The 18,782-nt window shown below is 44.5% G+C and overlaps 1 protein-coding gene across 12 annotated transcripts in view; it reads right to left on the minus strand.

Annotated features, from left to right (window-relative positions):
- The window catches only part of INPP4A (inositol polyphosphate-4-phosphatase type I A), a 100,009-nt gene extending 82,342 nt beyond the window's left edge, over positions 1-17,667 (minus strand). For 2 of the 12 annotated variants that reach the window (XM_077927577.1, XM_028727851.2), the window contains exon 1: positions 17,371-17,652. The gene's annotated coding sequence lies outside the window, so the exon portion shown is untranslated. Of the gene's footprint in view, positions 1-17,370 lie in introns of all 12 variants that reach the window. The other 10 variants (XM_077927576.1, XM_028727854.2, XM_028727855.2 and 7 more) reach the window with 10 other exon arrangements.
- Between the last annotated feature and the right edge of the window lie 1,115 nt (positions 17,668-18,782).

Below are 18,782 nucleotides of genomic sequence, written 5' to 3' on the forward strand. Positions count from 1 at the left end.
TTAAGGGAGTTTGCCATGCAGCAAAACCAGACCATCATGATAATCCCCATGGTTGGCTTCGTTTCGTTTTTAAGTGTCAAACAAGACAACACCTTGAACAATTAATGTGTGGACAGCATTAATTAGGACGCCGCTTGTGCAGAATCTTCTCCCTATCCAGCAGCGCAATTTCCCTTGCTGAAGACCTAAGTATGGATGTATGGGGTAGTTTTGCCAAGAGGTATTCTACCGGCCACTGAAACCAAAGCAGCAGAAGAGCTGTGTTGTTTTCAAACTGGGAAGTACATTATCCCTTCTTGGCAATGCAACATTTTCCATCAGTTACATGTAGCAAGGGATACACAGTTATTTCCTACTAAATACAGATAGGATACTCCACCAGAAGTACCGTATTTTTCTGTGTATAACACACCCTCATATACAGTATAAGACATCCCCTATTTGGGGGGACTCAAATTTAAGAACGTTGCCCCCCCACACACACTATCCATGTATAAGACGACCCCCGGTTTTTAACATTAGAGTAAAAAAACCTAGTCATACATGGGAAAGTATGGTAACTTATTTGCACTATCTGACAAGTTATGGGTAACTGAAAGATAAAAGCCTACGTTTGTAACCCTCCAAATGCTCACTTCCAAACAAACATATGTATAGAAGGAGTTGCCAGCTGTTTTTGACCAGTGGGCACATTTTTAAGTGTCTCAGGACTTAGCTATACATCTGCAAATAAAATGTTTTAAGTGTGTTGTACAGTGCATCATACAAATGTGACACTAGATGGCAATGGTGAGCTATGGTAAATTCAATATATTTTTATATGGGTCTAGATTCCACCCGAGAGAGTGAAGGGATGCAAGTCACAACATGTGTGCCACTGGGGCATGGCATAACATAACATGGCTGCTACAAGGAGTTGGCAAAGCACAAAATTAGAGTTGCTGCTTCTCCAACCATGCACTGGAAAACTCAGCTATAGGAACTCAGCTATGTCCTGCTGGTCCTAACTGTGGAGATACAGGTGGTTGGGGAGTGACCACCATTCCACTTAGCAGTGCATAAGGTAAAGGTACCCCTGCCTGTACGGGCCAGTCTTGACAGACTCTAGGGTTGTGCGCCCATCTCACTCAAGAGGCCGGGGGCCAGCGCTGTCCGCAGACACTTCTGGGTCACGTGGCCAGTGTGACAAGCTGCATCTGGCGAGCCAGCGCAGCACACAGAACGCCGTTTACCTTCCCGCTAGTAAGCGGTCCCTATTTATCTACTTGCACCCGAGGGTGCTTTCGAACTGCTAGGTTGGCAGGCACTGGGACCGAGCGACGGGAGCGCACCCCGCCGTGGGGATTCGAACCGCCGACCTTTTGATCGGCAAGTCCTAGGCGCTGAGGCTTTAACCCACAGCGCCACCCGCGTCCCCTAGCAGTGCATGCAACTGCCCCAAAAGCCAAGTAAAACAGAAGACAGAACAGCCTTCGCTTTTTAAAAAAGGTGGAATCTATAGGAGATTCAGGACCTGATGCTAAATATCAAGGGTCAGGTTACTCCATCAATGCCCCTGGCTGGCTGGAAACTTAATTTTCACTTCAGGTCAGTTTTAATGCAATATTAGCAGCAATTTTAACTTTACTTTGTATTATGGCAGAAAAGACATTGGAAAATGTAATTTCTATTAAAAAGAGGTGGCAATACTAGCTAGCGACAGAACGAGTCAATGATGTATTCTTTGACTTGTTTATCTTCTTTTCTTTGACACCCACATGGTCACTAACTTATTCCGCATAGTTATTTTGGGGAAAGTAACCACTGGAAAGTTTTTTTAGTTTATTCTTGGCTTCTCTTAACCTGGCCTACCAAGTGGAAGCAAGGCAGAAAGCCAACTCCAGGCAGCCACCTGAACACCAACAAATGCTTAGTTATGAACCGTTTGCCCAATATAGTTTTTGGATGTCAACAGGCAAACAATGTTAGTGATGTTGCTTGTCATATCTCAGCCAGAGGATTCCTCATTGGAAAACGGCCTGGAGGTAGAGGCCTGAGGCCTGACTAGATTAGGGGACAAGGACAAGCAAAAAATGCTTATTTTAAAAAAGTGTGTTTGCTTTTTCGATCCTCCAGTGTCAGACATCACCTCTCTTGTTTCCCGTTTCCCAGTGGAGTGAATGGCAGTCACTCATTTATACAGGAGAAACTGAAGTTTCACTCTCATACAGCGGCGTAGCGTGGGTTGTCAGCACCCGGGGCAAGGCAAGTAATTTGCGCCCCCTAACCCGTGGATTTGCGCCCCCTAACCCATGGATTTGCCCTAACCCCAGATGTTGCGCCCGGTGCGGCCGGCCCCCCCTGCACCCCCCACGCTACGCCACTGCTCTCATAGTCTCACCAGATTGGGAGCAAAGTCTGTTCCAGACAATTGAAAATGGGAATGGTTGCAGGGAAGAGGCCTCGGCCCTCCTCCCTGCAATCCAAGTTGACCTCAGACACACAGGCAACCATCTTAATAGTCATTTTTGTTCAGCTTTCATATAATCTGGCTCTGGTCATGTCCACATCACACATTTAAAGCACTCTTATACCATTTTTAAACAACCATGGAGAACCCTAGGAACTGTAGGTTGTTAAGGGTGCTGGGAACTGTAGCTCTCTGTAAAGCCAGCACCCTTAACAAACTACAGTTCCCAGAATTCTTTGAGGGAAGCACCACTGTTTAATGTGGTACAAGTGTGTTTAAAACATATGGCATAAAAGGTAAAGGTAAAGGTACCCCTGCCCGTACGGGCCAGTCTTGACAGACTCTAGGGTTGTGCGCCCATCTCACTCAAGAGGCCGGGGTCCAGCGCTGTCCGCAGACACTTCCGGGTCACGTGGCCAGCGTGACGAAGCTGTTCTGGCGAACCGGCACCAGCGCAGCACACGGAAACGCCGTTTACCTTCCCGCCAGTAAGCGGTCCCTATTTATCTACTTGCACCCGGGGGTGCTTTCGAACTGCTAGGTTGGCAGGCGCTGGGACTGAGCAGCGGGAGCGCACCCCGCCGCAGGGACCGCCCTAGGCACTGAGGCTTTTACCCACAGCGCCACCCGCGTCCCCCTAAAACATATGGCATAGATGTGACCAATTCATCTCAAGATTAGAACAGATGTTAAAAACTGAAGGGAAGCTTTGCTGGGGGAACTGATGGCAAGACAAAATCGTCAGACTTTCAGACATTAACTCCCTGATCCAGCAAGAGATATCTGCTTGCATGAACACACACATCTGCTTGTACTTAATACATACATACAGATGTTTACCAGCATCCAGTGTGACCACTGTGTACATATTTGAATGACAACAATGCCTATATCCATCAAGGACCACAATCTGTTGTTAAGAGGCTAACAAAGGTAGCTCGGAGCCATAAACTATATCCTTGTATGGAACCTGGGAGAAAAACATATTAGTAATTTCACAACCAGTGTTTTTATACTGCTGTATAGGTTCAAACAACCATACCCAGCCAACTCTTGCCACTTGCAGATGCTTAAAAAAAAGAAGCACTTGCCCTTGAACATCTGTAAATAAAATTATCTACCTGGAAATATATTCATAAAATGCACAATACAGAATAATTGCTACAAGTAGAGGCAAGAAATTCAATATTCCAGAAAATTAACTGTGTAGAAATTAAAATGACGATTTGCTACCTGAAATCAATTCTGTAACAAACCAAATGATGAATCTCGCAAACCGAAAAGGATAAAATAAGGAACTGTAATATGCTAAAGTCAGCAAATGCATATTTATTATTATGCCAGAGAAATACAATCTTGCAGTAAGAGGGAGGACAAATTACACATTCTGCTCTCTGTGTTAACGGCAACTATCCATTAACAGTGTAATATTATACACAGAAATAGAGGAGACTGAAAAAAGAGGAAAAAAAGATGTGCTAAAATGAAAAAAAGCAATCTGATAATTATTCTTAATACCAACCTCAATGGTTTTCTATTTTTATTCATTGTAGACTAAAGCAACATATACTGAAAACATATGGAACCAATGCAAATGCCATCACTCTAGAAATCTCATTTCCACAATATTTGCAACACAAAAACAATAGGCAATTTTACCTTGCCAAGCTTAGCCAGGGTCCAAAACATAAACAGGATGGCATCACATTTGCAGAACATTGGACAAACAGGTGTTTCCTTGTGCCATTTTTTGCCTCCTCCCATCCATGTCCATTTGGTCTGACACACATTTTGCTCATTTAACCACTACCAAAATAGGCATATTTCCCCCCATTTTAAGAATGCAGAATTTTTGGGGGGGAACATCTAAAAACATTTAAAAACATTACATACCCTCACAGTATCTCTCAGCTACCAAATGCCTGAGCAAACAGGAATGTCTTCAGAATTCTCCTTAAAGCCATTCGCGAGGGAGGGCATATTACAAACAGGGAGCTGCCTGCGTAAAGGCCCTGTCATAAGTCAATACCAACAGGGCAGCATTATACCACAACCACCACCTTCTTGCTCAATTTTCTCTTTGTGCTTTGCCCTTCCTGGTGGTGCTTGGTTGCAAAACACACACGCACACACACACACACACCTGAAGGTAGGGCCTCTGTCCTGTCCCTGGTGTCTTACACGCCTCAGTCACACCCACACCTGTATTACCGCAATTCACTTTACATAGGACTCACTTTGAAGAGTCTCTAGGAATGTGAGTTGGTCCATAACACAGCAAGGAGACTGGTAGCAGTAGGTGCTCCTTTATGGGAGCATAGCACACCCATTCTACAAAAGCAGCAGTGGCTGCTGATTCATTTCCAAAATCCGGGTGATCAACTTTTAATGTCTTAAATGGCTTGGGTCTATTATACCTAAGGGATTCTCTCTCTGTGTGTGCGTTCCTATAGCAGCCCACCTGTTCCTACCTATTCCCCAAGATCTGCTGCTTGGAACTTATTTTCCAAGCTGCAATAGTGCAACTACCTGGGACACAGAGGGTCTTCTCTGTGGCAATGCTAAAACTGCGGCGCTCCTTGCACTTAAGGAAGCCCATTAGGATCCCTCTCCCTTGGCCTTCCAACACCTACACATGATGATGATGATGATTCTGACTTGACAGGTTTAATAAGCAGGTGAACCCCTTCTTTTATGCTCTGCATCCCCCTTGGCTTCTGTTTTCTTGTTAATTTGCATTTGGTTTTATGGTCCTAAAATTGCAAACTGTCCTGAACCATGGCATGCAGTGTATTCCCCCCAGCTCCACTGCATACATGAATCAACCTCTTGCATTAAACCGGGCATATGAGCCCCACTTTAGCTTCAGCCGAGTTCCTATAGCAAGAGAATTCTCAGAAACATTCTAATGGCAGAGGGTCACTTACAGGATTCTGGCAACCAGTGTAGCTGTTTGGGGGGAAGCAGAAGGTTGGGGGTGGGGCCTTCCTCCAGCAAAACAGTCATAGAGACATATGCAGTTGGCAGCCACCGGGGAAGTCAAGACACAGAGCTCCTGTGGAGGCAGAGCTGCTGACCTAGGTCAATTTCATTATATAATACAGCTGAAACAGAACAGATTTCCCCCCATCACTTATTTACACTGCAGCCCACATTTAAAAAATTATCGTTATTCTGTATCTTGGAAACCTGTAGTAGTTATGACATGCAAAGCAGAGGCTTTAAAGGAGATCGTTAAAAAAAAGAAAAACAACCTGCCGTCAGAAAGCTTCAATCCCAAAAAGGCCTGCAATCCCAAATGCTTCCTAAATTTCTTGATCTGAAATCTGCCAGCCAATCTTCAAAGCATTTTGCAGTTCTCGGCTGCCCTAATGTCAGTAAAGATTCTGAAAATGAGCTTTTTGTTCTATTTATAACCTGCATCCAGACAAAAACAAGTTCCAACTTACCACATCAGAAGTAGGTGCATGAAGACTAATGAGAACAGCTTACATTTTCCACAAGCTACAAATAGCTTTGGCTGGAATAATCTACAATACAATCTCAGAAGGAAACTAAGCAAATGAGTGGCTGGGTGGGGGCTGTGACGTATATGCACACACTGCGAAATCTACCTTCCAGTCATATGTTCAGGTAAATATGAATAATCTTGGCTTTTGCTCCAGCTCAAGGCACAGCAACAACAATAAGCTAAGGTTGAGTTATATGCTGATTTTCGGTTCAAAGGTCCCCATATTAATACAAAACACAACCTGACAGACTCGGTGGCAGCAGGCTAGTGTAAAGGTAAAAAGTAAAGAGTATAGGACCCCTGGATGGTTAAGTCCAATCAAAGGTGACTATGGGGTGCGGCGCTCATCTCGCTTTCAGGCCGAGGGAGAAGGCGTTTGTCCAGACAGCTTTCCGGGTCATGTGGCCAGCATGACTAAACTGCTTCTGGTGCAACAGGATACTGGGACGAGTGCCAGAGTGCACGGAAACGCTGTTTACCTTCCCACCACAGCGGTACCTATTTATCTACTTGCACTGGTGTGCTTTCAAACTGCTAGGTCGGCAGAAGCTGGGACAGAGCAACAGGAGCTCACCACCGTCGAGTGGATTCGAACCGCCAACTTTCTGATCGGCAAGCCCAAAAGGCTCAGTGGTTTAGACTTCAGCACCACAGTGTAGGCATGCAAGACAGGACACAGGAAACTCACAGCTCTGTCCTCAAGCACATCAGCCCCTTTTCCTGCTCCTGCCCCAAGCACCTGTCACCTGAGGCAGCTGCCGCACATTGCCAAATGGTAGAGCTGGTCCTACTTAAGCAGTGAAAAAGAAAAGCACCTCATCCAGGAGATATAAAGTGAACCAGGTTTGACATTACGGCAGCTGCTTTGATGCCAGATGCTGTGCTTCTTCTATGGATTATTTTAGTCTATTTAAATGAGTAGGGATCGCACAGGAGATTGACAGTGTCCATGTGAACTGAGAATCATCAAGTAGTACACTGTCACTCACATACAAAAAGCCTCTGGCGGTAAGCACTCTTTAAAAAGCAAAGGTAAACCATCCTCTGGAATTTTTTCCCCCAGCAGAAGCCATCACTTTTGATTGTATGGAAGTGAACGGTTCCAAGAAGTGAATGATTAAGACAAGTTTTGCTTTTAGTCCCATTTCACTAGATGAGTCAGTAATTGGTCACATTCTTCAAGTATTTATATTAGTTCATTTTCCTAGAAGGGGGAGGTGGGGGGAAGAAGAGTCACAAAGATGTATAAATTTGACAGCTAAGTGGGTGCATTTAGCATGTGTGAGGCTCATACCATGGAACGGCCAACTAAGACGTCTGCTTTGAAGTTAACATAAAAGATATAAGTGAGGGGCATCCTATCATAACCTCCCCCCTCAGCTCCTTGTTTTGGTTTATTTACACCAATTTATTTACAGCTACACCAATTTCTCTCCCTACTTCCACTTCTGCACAGGGTTAAGGACAGCAGCTCATCCTGTCCAGCATTCCATTTATTGAACTGCTATTCTGTCCTGCAAACTGAAAGTTGCCAGGATGATAAACAACAATTCCAGCTGTGGTAAGCAAGCTTGCAGAAAGACCTCAAGCTGCACACCCACCCAGGTTTTGCACAGTAAGAACTTAGCAATACCTAAAATTTGGTGCCTAAGTTTGCTTGCTTTCATTTTTCCTCTCCATCCCCTTTTCCTTTTGTGCCACATCTTTTTAAGATCACAAGCCTGAGGTGGGGACTGTGTTGTTGCATTAGTTTGTAAGTGGCTCTGAAAGCCTTTCTGGTTGAGGAGCAGGGAGTAAATGCTCTGGATAAAATAAATAAAGGCAACAAGCCGTCCACGCAGCATTTCACTCCCCCCACCCTGTGGCTAAGATCTATTCTTTTCCATGAATGTGTCTAAACCCCCATTTAAAATCATCGAAGCCAGTGCCTGTCACCACAACGTCTGGCAGCCAATTCTATAGACTGATTCTATGTTGTGAATAAATACTTTCCTTTTGCCTCTCCCGTCAATCAAATTCAGTGGGATCACCCTAGTCTGGTGAGTGGGTGGATTCTCCTTATTCCGACCACTCAGTTTATATGATCTTATGTCATGTTCTCCCTTAATGATTTATTTTTATTTTTTGCTGGGGCAGGGGGAGTCCAAAATGCTGTAGCTTTTCCATGTAGGGAGGCTGTTCTAACTCCTTGCTCTCTTTTAATTAACTCATTGTTGTTTTTACATTTCATTTGATTAGTAGAACCAAAACACACAAAAGCTAAAGCTACCTATAAAAGCTTTATGTAATATAAAGAACATTTACAATAAGCAGAATATCACATTCAAATGCATTTGAAGATTTTCCAAATGCCATCAGTTTGACTAACAAGTCTCCCACAATTACACCAGTCCAGTGGCGTAGTGTGGGGGGTGCAGGGGGGGCCGGCCGCACCGGGCGCAACATCTGGGGTTAGGGCAAATCCACAGGTTAGGGGGTGCAAATCCACGGGTTAGGGGGCGCATATTACTTGCCTTGCCCCGGGTGCTGACAACCCACGCTACGCCACTGCACCAGTCATACCTGTTTTGTAGTTATCTCCTTGTGTTTCCAGTGATAAGAATATAAGGCAGTCTAGCAACCACTAAGCACATTTAATATTACCTTGTGTTTCTTTCTGGGGGCTAAGGCTAAGTTACAGCTAAGTTAACAAACAAGAGGATCAATGGACACATTAAAATTAGCATAGGACAACAATGCTTGGACAAATATTTTCCAAAATACCTGAATTCTGTAACACGTCCACTACATAGGAAAGAAATATGCTCCCATTTATCATTTTTAGTTGAGTTTATTTTTTGTTTCATTGGTGCCAATATTTTTTTTGAGGTGTAGAAACCAAAACCGTACACATGGCTACCAATGTCATCACACCACCAATTTACAAAAAGGCGTTGTGATCCTGGTCATTTTCTTTTCCAATACTTATTAATTTAAAATATTAATGACTCATCCTTCATTCTAAACCGATACTAGGGCACGGTACAGAAAAATCAAACAAACCAGCTACATCATGCAACAAGCAATAAACCAAAGAATGCGCCATCCAAAATAAATAAAAGGCAACTGAAAACAGAGTGAGGTGCTACCACAAAGAAGGCTCTACCTCATGTCATCAAAGAATGAGCTTTACCTACCTGTGTAGCATGGAGAAAACCTCCTATAAATATTTCAAGACGTGGGCAGACTTCTATGGAGATGCGCTCCTTCAGCTATTTGCATTCCAAACATCCCTAGCACAGAATTTACCTTTTCCACACACCTCCTCACATTGCACCAAAGTTTTCAGTGAGCTGTCCACCACAACCCGAAGATCCAATACCTGATAAGTCGCTCTCAGTTTTAACTCCAAAAGCTTTTATTGGTTGGTAGGGGATCTTGTCATTTTATATTTACTTAAGAGCTCCCAGACACAAGCTGCAATGATGTTAAATGCCGCCCAATTAAACATTTTGGATGTGTTACTTTGGAGCTCCTTGCAGTCCATTTGGGTTTAATTTTAAGCATTGTGAAACCTTACTAGGTAAAGGTAAGGGGACCCCTGACCATTAGGTCCAGTTGTGACCGGCTCTGGGGTTGCAGTGCTCATCTCGCTTTATTGGCCAAGGGAGCCGACGTACAGCTTCCGGATCATGTGGCCAGCATGACTAAGCAGCTTCTGGCGAACAAGAGCAACACACGGAAACGTCATTTACCTTCCCGCCGGAGCGGTACCTATTTATCTACTTGCACTTTGACGTGCTTTCGAACTGCTAGGTTGGCAGGAGCAGGGACCGAGCAACAGGAGCTCACCCCGTCGCAGGGATTCGAACCGCTGACCTTCTGATCGGCAAGTCCTAGGCTCTGTGGTTTAACCCACAGTGCCACCCGCATCCCTTAACCTAACCCGAAACCTTACTGCTCAACCTTTATTGTAGAATTTTTATTGATTTTCTTTTCTAGTAACAAATATCCAATATCATTACAAAACATTCATTTTCCAATTTCCCCCCTCCCTGTTGACTTCCCTCAGCTTCCGTTTCTGGTTTATTACATCAAATGATACATTCTGCTGTTTGTATATGATACAAACTGCCAACGTCCATTTTTGTTGTTGTTTCTGCAAATATATTGTAAAGCGTTCCCAATCTTTTTCAAAATCACTATTGTCCTTTTCACGCAGTTTGTCCATTAACATTGCTAACTCTACATAGTTCATCAACTTTTCTTGCCATTCTTCTTTTGATGGTACCTCTCCAGTCTTCCAGTTTTGTGCTATTAAAATTCTTGCTGCTGTTGTAGCATACATAAATAATGTCTGTTTTTCTTTCAGCAACTCTTGTATTCTATATTATTTATGTATTACAAAAATAGCACTGGTCTTAAGGCAGATCCTTACAGGACCCACTTCTCTCTATTAGGAGAACTGACAATTTACTCTTTCTGTTGTTTCATTTTTTTAATCCATAAGATTACTTAAATTCTTATTCAATGGCTGCTAAATTTATTCACCAGAGAAGGCCTTTGTCAAAAGCTTTTTGGAAGTGTTGACACACATAACTTAAAAGCTTTGTGAAACAGGATTTCCCTTTGCAGAAGCCGTGTTGATTCCAAGGCATTCAATGAAACGGATCATCAGCAACTAACGGAAGTACTTCTCCAGTCGATTTTTTTGTATTCACTACCATAAGATGTAGTGATAGGGACTAGCTTAGATTACTTCAAAAAGAATTTAACAAATTCATGGAGCACAGGTTTATCAGCAGCCATTGATCTTGATTAGAAGCTTGCAGCCAAAGAATTAGCCACTGATTTTACACTGGTATGTATTGTAGAAGATCATTCTTTCAACAGCCGTATCTCCAGGCTTTCTTCCTCTTCCTTTTCCTGTCTTCTGGAAATTGTTCTGCATCCTCATGCTGCCTCATAAAGCTACTCTTGTTCCGAGGATCCATTTGAAGCTTTAATTCCAGTCAGGCAACTTTCCCTTTCCTTAAGGAGGGCCCATAAATAGCAACACCCTAGAGGTCCCGGGTCCTAAGAAAGTTAGATTAGCCTCAACCAGAGCCAGGGCTTTTTCAACAATGGCTCCGGCCTGGTGGAACGCTCTGCCTCATGAGACCAGGGCCCTGCAGGATCTGATTTCTTTCCACAGGGCCTGTAAGACAGAGTTGTTCCGCCTGGCCTTTGGCTTGAAGTCAATTTGATTCCCTCTCCCTCTTTCTTTTTTCCTTTCTCCTCCTGTGATGAGGCTGCATTTTAATGTTTTAATGTTGTATTTTAATCTTGTTTTTAAGTTGTATTCATTCAACTTGTTTTTATTATTGGTTGTTAGCCGCCCTGAGCCTGGCCTTGGCTGGGGAGGGCGAGGTATAAATAAAATTTATTATTATTTCCTCATGAAGATGGACTGCAAACATTCTGACAGCTTTGCTTACTGAGCAACTAGAATGTTCAGGAACATACCATACCATCCCACAAGCTCAGCCAATCGCTATCAGGGGCTTCACAAGCATAAGTATAATACAATATAGATAGCCAAGTGCAGCCTTCCCCAGCATGGTGCCCATCAAATGTTTGGGCTACAACAGCTCAGGATATTTAACAGAAGCTAGATATGGTCTGATGACTCTCTTTTGTTTTTAAGCCTTGAATTGCAGCATCATGGTTGTGGTTGTGCTTGTGTTATTAATATAAACCAACGACAGGATACAGCAGCCCTAGAGATACAATTCCAACTCCTATCAGACACAGTCTGTAGTCAAGCAGCCTCTGGAGGGTATCAGGTCAGGGAAGGTTGGCCAAGAGGACTTTTGCCTTCAAGTACCAGATTCTGGTGCTCAAATACCAAGCAAAAGAAATCATCATCACAACTATGCTTTGAACTTCCCAAAGGCAACGGTGGCCTTTTAAAAATCAGAATGCAGGACTAGCAGGAACTTGGTGGATCCAGCAAAGAAACTGTTTCTTTTGTTAAAAAATCAAAACAAACCCAGGCATGAGAGAGAATTAAAAAATATAACTATGACAATTATGTAGGTTTAGACTACTTTTTTTGCCAACAAAGGTCCGTATAGTTAAAGCCGAAGAATTGATGCTTTTGAATTATGGTGCTGGAGGAGACTCTTGAGAGTCCCATGGACTGCAAGAAGATCAAGCCTCTCCATTCTGAAGGAAATCAGCCCTGAGTGCTCACTGGAAGGACAGATTGTGAAGCTGAGGCTCCAATACTTTGGCCACCTCGTGAGAAGAGAAAACTCCCTGGAAAAGACCCTGATGTTGGGAAAGATGGAGGGCACAAGGAGAAGGGGACGACAGAGGACGAGATGGTTGTACAGTGTCCTCGAAGCTACCAGCATGAGTTTGACCAAACTGCGGGAGGCAGTGGAAGATAGGAATGCCTGGCGTGCTCTGGTCCATGGGGTCACGAAGAGTCGGACACAACTAAACAACAAGACCATTTTTATTTTCTTTTAACAAAAATCATCTAGATGTTATTCTCCTGGCACTTTTCCCTATTTTGCTTCACTGTTCTGTTTTACTTTCTGGTGTTAAACTTGGAAGCAAAATGAACCCAGGAAAATCAGGAAAGGCAAGAGAAAGTCTACATCCACAAGACAGTAGCTACCTCAAAGATCATGGCTGTATCTTCCTTCTTTCTCATCTGTTCTAGCATAGGGAGAACCAGAGGAGCTTCTTTGCGCATATATATATATATATATATATATATATATATATATAATTTCTGAACATAAATCCCAAAGTGATTGAGTAAAATACCAAAGGATGACTTTCTTTCAAAGCACGCTTCATGTCACACTTTCCATTTTAAAATGGTCATATTTTAGTTTCTGTTTATCCAAAAACAGACAGGACTACATTATTTGAAATCACGTCACTTACTACGTCTGCGGCAGTTATCACAAGCACTTGAACTCACACTTTGAAAACAAAAGGCATATAAGGCATGGGTTCATTTCTGCACAGAATATCACTAGTGCTGAAGCTGATGGCTTGGTTGAACAGACAAAAACTCTCAGTGACTGTAAATTTGCAACACAGTGTCAGCATGACACTTTAATAAATCGTTGGCAGGTTGCCACATACGTGCCTCAAACAAATAATAGCTCGCCTTCTATTCCTCTGCATCAGAATATGGATAATACTGGACTGATAGTAACCATCCCTATGCCAGACAAGGAAACAGAAGTCCCAGGGGGCCTGCTTCCATGCAAATAGTGATGAACACTGTACAGTGGTACCTCTGGTTAAGAACTTAATTCGTTCCGGAGGTCCATTCTTAACCTGAAACCGTTATTAACCTGAGGTACCACTTTCGCTAATGGGGCCTCCCGCTGCCGTGTGATTGCTGTTCTCATCCTGAGGTAAAGTTCTTAACCTGAGGTACTATTTCTGGGTTAGTGGAGTCTGTAACCTGAAGCGTTTGTAACCTGAGGTACCACTGTACTGAGTAAGCTACAAGGCCTACCTTTTTCCATCATCATGCTAAACAGGAGTCAACATTTCGCTCTTGCCATAACAACTATATCACCACTCTCAGGTGAGCGCGACAAGCAAAGAACCCTTACACCCAATGTTACAGTTGCTGGGGTGGATTCATCCCAAACATTTATGCACTAATGATCCCCATCCCTTGCCCAGCTCCAAGGATGTTAGCAGGGCTTGGGGTTGCTTGGTCACAGGTTGCCCAGTCCACTCTACCTCGGAATGGCCAAACTTGCAAGCGGGGCCGGCCCACCCATGGGGCAAGGTGAGGTGACCGCCTCGGGCAGCAGGATCCACATGGGCAGATCTAGATCTGCCACCTCCTCAGCAGGCCCCCCAGTGCCGCCTCTACAGTGGCTTATTGGCAAATAGCAGGCGCTGCTGGTCTCCTCCTCCCACCCCTAGGGAGGATATGTGGGGGCTGCCCTCTGCGGCCTCCTGAGCTCTGCACCTGCCTGCTGTGATTCAGAACAGGTCCCGTTCCCCCGCTCCACCCCAAGGCAGCCTTTGGTTCCCACTTCAACCATCAGCTAAGGTTGATTCGACCACCAGCAGCCCTTTCCTGATGTAGGTCTATGCTCCTTCCATTTGTTCCCTATGTAGAGCTTTATTCACTCCTTCTTCCTTGGTGGGGGCTGCAGAGTGCCTTTGGGGTGCAAAGATAGGGCACCCAGCATGCCTTGCCAAGTCCAAGTCATTTAACTCTCTGCTGGAAAGGCAGGTGGAGGTGGTGATGGGGATGAACATGGAAATCGCTTTTTTTTATACTCAGCTTTCAATGCCAGTCAAAAATTGCAGGCCACTGTTTATAAAGCGTCTACAAACGGCCACAGGGATTACTGGAAAAGCAATGAGGCTTAGCTAATGGATGTGATACCAGTGAGGGGAGAAAAAAATATTGGCACTGCCTCCAAACTGCAGAAAAACATGATGGCAGTCATATCCTGCATATGTGCCGTCTTGCTTTCAGCCGTCCACCCACAGTGGCCATCACCAAAGTAATTAAAATTTAACTGCCTTGCAGTCAGAAGCATTTAGAAAACACATCCGTCCCATTTCTCAACCAGAATTATCCCCCCCACACAAATAATCAGGAAGCCATTTAACAGACTCCCCTCATTGCCTGCAAGAGATTATATACTCTTCTCTGTCCCTCTCTGTCACCAACCAGTTGCAAGCTATCGGCGCTAGTGATTCATTGAAACTTCACTGCTAAACTAGGATCTCTGCCATCATTTTACAGTCAACGCTGATTAAAGAGATTAGGCAATACTGCAAACAGAAGTCAGCCTCTCTGGCACTACTCGGGAGCACTGTGATGGCAAATTCACACATATGGGCTTTCTCTTAGAGCAATCTACGACAGCTTGTTCTTGGACATTAGAAAACGAGGCACTGTTAATGGGTATCTGCTTATTATGGAAATATTGAATCATACCATGATGAAGCATTACCAAGCTCATATCTCTGCAAGCGGCTTGCAAAATAGGTTCCAGGGCAACTTAAGGTTTAAGAAACCCTGCGGCAGGTTTGGGGGCAGTCCTGGGCAAAACATCTGAAGGTGGGCCCTCTTTTCTCTGTCAATGGGCTCTGAATGTGATGGTAGAGTTCCAAGCACCACTTGCCAGCTAAGTCTTTTTATCCTTGCAGTTTTGCACAATGCCTAGAACAGCAAGCTTGGTGGCACTATAAGAAATTAAAAGTGTAGCTAGATTCAGCCACCTGGTGCTGCTCACGAGTGCTGGGCCGAAGGGAAGGTCTTGACCACTACTCAAGGATGTCAGGTGCAAATGCCAGGTTCCTCAAAAGCTCACCAGGGGTTCCATAATTGAAAATGTATGACAGGCAAGCTTCTGTGAAAGACAGCTTGCTCATCGCTGCTGATCTTCCATTGCAATACGTTGCCTCAGCAGAGCGTTTATTTTGCTCTAGGGCACAGACTCATTTCACACATGAGCAGAAGTAGGGGCCTGGCCAGAGCTGTGTGAAAACTGAGAGTTACCCTAGAAAACTCTCCAGAATCCTCTGAAAAATGACGTAGTTGTTGTATTGCAGACATGCCAGAGTTTACATGAAAATGTCTTTTTAAAAAAACAAACAAACTGAAAACTAGAATATCTGAAAACCATTATTTTCAATTATTCCCCATATATGATAAATGCTCTAAACCAGGGCTGTCAAATGGGTCAATCATGCTCTACCAGCCGACCGTGGGTGCCCCTGATTGATCAACAACTTTGGGTCTTCCTCCCCACAAAAAGCTCAACAACTTTGGTCAATCCAATGGGTAGATCACTACCAGTTTTTTATAGTGGGAGTAGATCACAGTCTCTTGGGAGTTGGACATGCGTGCTCTAAACATTCAGACGTAAGATGTACACACTAGGGTGGAGTTGGGAAAAGTTTCTTTGCATCCCACATTTGAAACTTTCTAATTCTCAAATGGATGGAGGAAACTGAAAGCATTGCATCAGTTTTGTGGAACACTTTAGCAGCAAAACGAAAGAGACCAGATACTTTTTCTTTTATGCATTCCTAAGAAGAAAGAGTTCTATTGCTCTCTATTTTTATAATGCAGACACTCAAATAGTCATGAATCCCAAGCTTTCTGGTGCACGTATGGGGGAAGTACACATGATTTGCATGGGATAATGCATTCTAAGATAATGCATTGAGTAGCTCCACAATAGGTATGGGGAACCTGTGGTCCCCCAGATGCTGTTGAACTACAACTCCCATCGACCCTGACCCATGGGGCTCATGTCATGGGAGTTGGGTGAGGGTATCAGGTTTGGGCTTGGGTGACAAAGACTGCCATCAGAAAACACAATCTGTTTTGACAGGATTTATTTCGAAGTAAATATACTTGGAATTAGGTTGAGAGAATCAAATTCTCAGCTAGCCATGATGATCTCAGCCTACAGCTATTGTGAAAATAATAAGAGATGCATAATTTACAGCATTTGAGGAAACAAAAAAGCACCTTCAAGGAGCTTTTTTATATAAGATATATTCTGCTGTCATAAGATGCTCATGTGCCTTTGTGAAGTATTCAAGGCCTTTTCAAAATGAATGTTCCCCATAAACAACATGCTATCTAAATCTCCAGGACCAAGGAACAAGTACTGGATATATAATCTAGGGAGGTTTTTTGTTTTGTTTTAAAATATAGCAGACGCTCACACTTTATTCAAACGATGTCTAGGTTTACAAGAGATCTCAGAAGAAAAGAAAAGCCCGCTGTCTGGTCAAGGCGGCCTATGCGCCTGTTTTCCCTTAAAACAAATCCCATATGCCCCAGCAAGACACCTACAGATGTGCCATATCCTTTACCAACTCGAAGGATGTTTCTTTTTCCTGCCAACTCAAGCTCCTGCATGACACAAATCCAGTGCCCAGACAACGCCACAAACTGAACAAAAAACAGCAGCCTCCATCCGAGTGGGACCCGCACGGCAGTTGTCCTCAAAGATGTCTCCAAGACGGCACCCGCCTTCAAAGCGCAGCACGTCCAGCTTCCCCCCGCCCTCAAAAAACGTCAAAACAAAGCATTTTTTTAAACAAGAAAAAATGGCAAGCATCCTTACCCAAAGAGGTAGGGCACGTATCTTTTCGAGCTCTCTCTCTCTCGCTCGCTCGCTCGCTCGCTCTCTCTCTCTCTCACACACACACACACGCTCTTCCTCATCTAGGCTGCTCCTTGCAAAACAGGAGAGGCAACCCGATAGGATGCGCTACGACTCGGCCACCTTTCCTGCCACCGCCCGTTTTGTTTTGGCTACGTTTTGTCTGCCGCAGGGATTCGACACACACACACACACACACAGACAGACAAAGGCGGGGCTGGGGGAGAGAAGCGCCCCTTCACCAAAGGAAAGCCGCTTACCTCGCTCCAGGTGAGCCGCTGCTCTTCTTCAGCGAGGCTCGCGCCACATGCTGGACGGGATTCCAAGCCCCCGCCCCGTCCGGGGAGACGCTGCAGCCCCTCCTTCCTGCTGCGGCTGCTGCTGCTCCCCACACCCCAGGGCAGCCTCTGCCGCTGCAGCAAGCCCGCCACCCAAACGCGCGTACACCCAGCCGGCTATGACGCCACAAACCAGCCAGGCTCCTCCGGCGGCTCTTCAGCAGCTGCGCCGCCCCCTACAGGAGACACGTGGCCAGCGCAGGCCGCAGGCCGAATCCGGCGCCTCGCGCGCTCCGTGCAACCCTCTACGGTTGCTCTGCCTTTGCTCACTTCTTCTTTGCACCGTTGACTTTTGAGGAACCACCCAGGGAGCCGGGTTGCAAGAGGCCACGCCTTCGATTCTTCACGACACGAGTCATCTCGGTAACTGGAGTCATACATGGGAGTCCTCGTTTTTGAAATTCCGCATCCAGACGGGTCCAGCAGGCCCAATTTATTTTTACACGTGTATTTTTACATATGTACGTGTACCGAACTCAGGTCATGAAGCAGGACAATGCTGTTTGTTAAAATGAATTACCATCCGTGGTCAAAAGCGCTGATTACTCAATTGTCCCTAGAAGTGGCTATAGTACAGCTACCTTGTTCTCCCTCTGACACCATAATAGGGAGAGGAGGAAAAGAAAATTGGTTCAGTGAATCTGGGAGGGAATAGAATGTGTAAAGTGACTCACGTCTGTCACGGTTCTAACAAGGCAGATAAGTGGAGATGGCAGGTAAAAATGTAGGTTTAAGAGACGAATTACCATCGGACAAATTGCCAGGTCTAGACGGCATCCATGCAAGAGTTCTCAGATGCACCTCCCCTCACAGATGAGGTACTTTATTCAAGACAGCACTATGCACTTCAGAGATATTGAGCATCCGGGCAGAGGAAGAATTAAAACTTTGGGGTGTGCATGTGTGAAATGGGGGGGGGGTGTTAATAAACAAATGTACTTCCAAAAAAAGCACATTAACTGAGCATGCACCTTTGCCTTTCTCTAATGTAAGAGACCATTGCATTAAATGAAATACACACACCTGCACCTACCTTTAAAAAACCAGGCTTGCTTCCCAATGTGTGGTAAGTGGGGAACTCATTTCATTTCCACATCTTAAGGTTTCATACGGCAGATGTAAGTCAGTGAAAGTTGTTCCTGATCCCATTTAGAATTGCTCTGCTCAGCATTTTTATTTATTTTTACAAAAGAGTATTTTTGTTAGAAAGCTTGCTGAACACAATGTTCATGCACCTTATGATGAACCTTTTATCATTTTAATGTTTTCGTATGTCACCTTGGACACACATTTTAAAAATAAAGCTCATGTCACCACAAACTTGCTAGCTATCA

Source organism: Podarcis muralis, chromosome 4, assembly GCF_964188315.1.
Source record: "Podarcis muralis chromosome 4, rPodMur119.hap1.1, whole genome shotgun sequence".
Lineage (NCBI taxonomy): Eukaryota > Metazoa > Chordata > Lepidosauria > Squamata > Lacertidae > Podarcis > Podarcis muralis.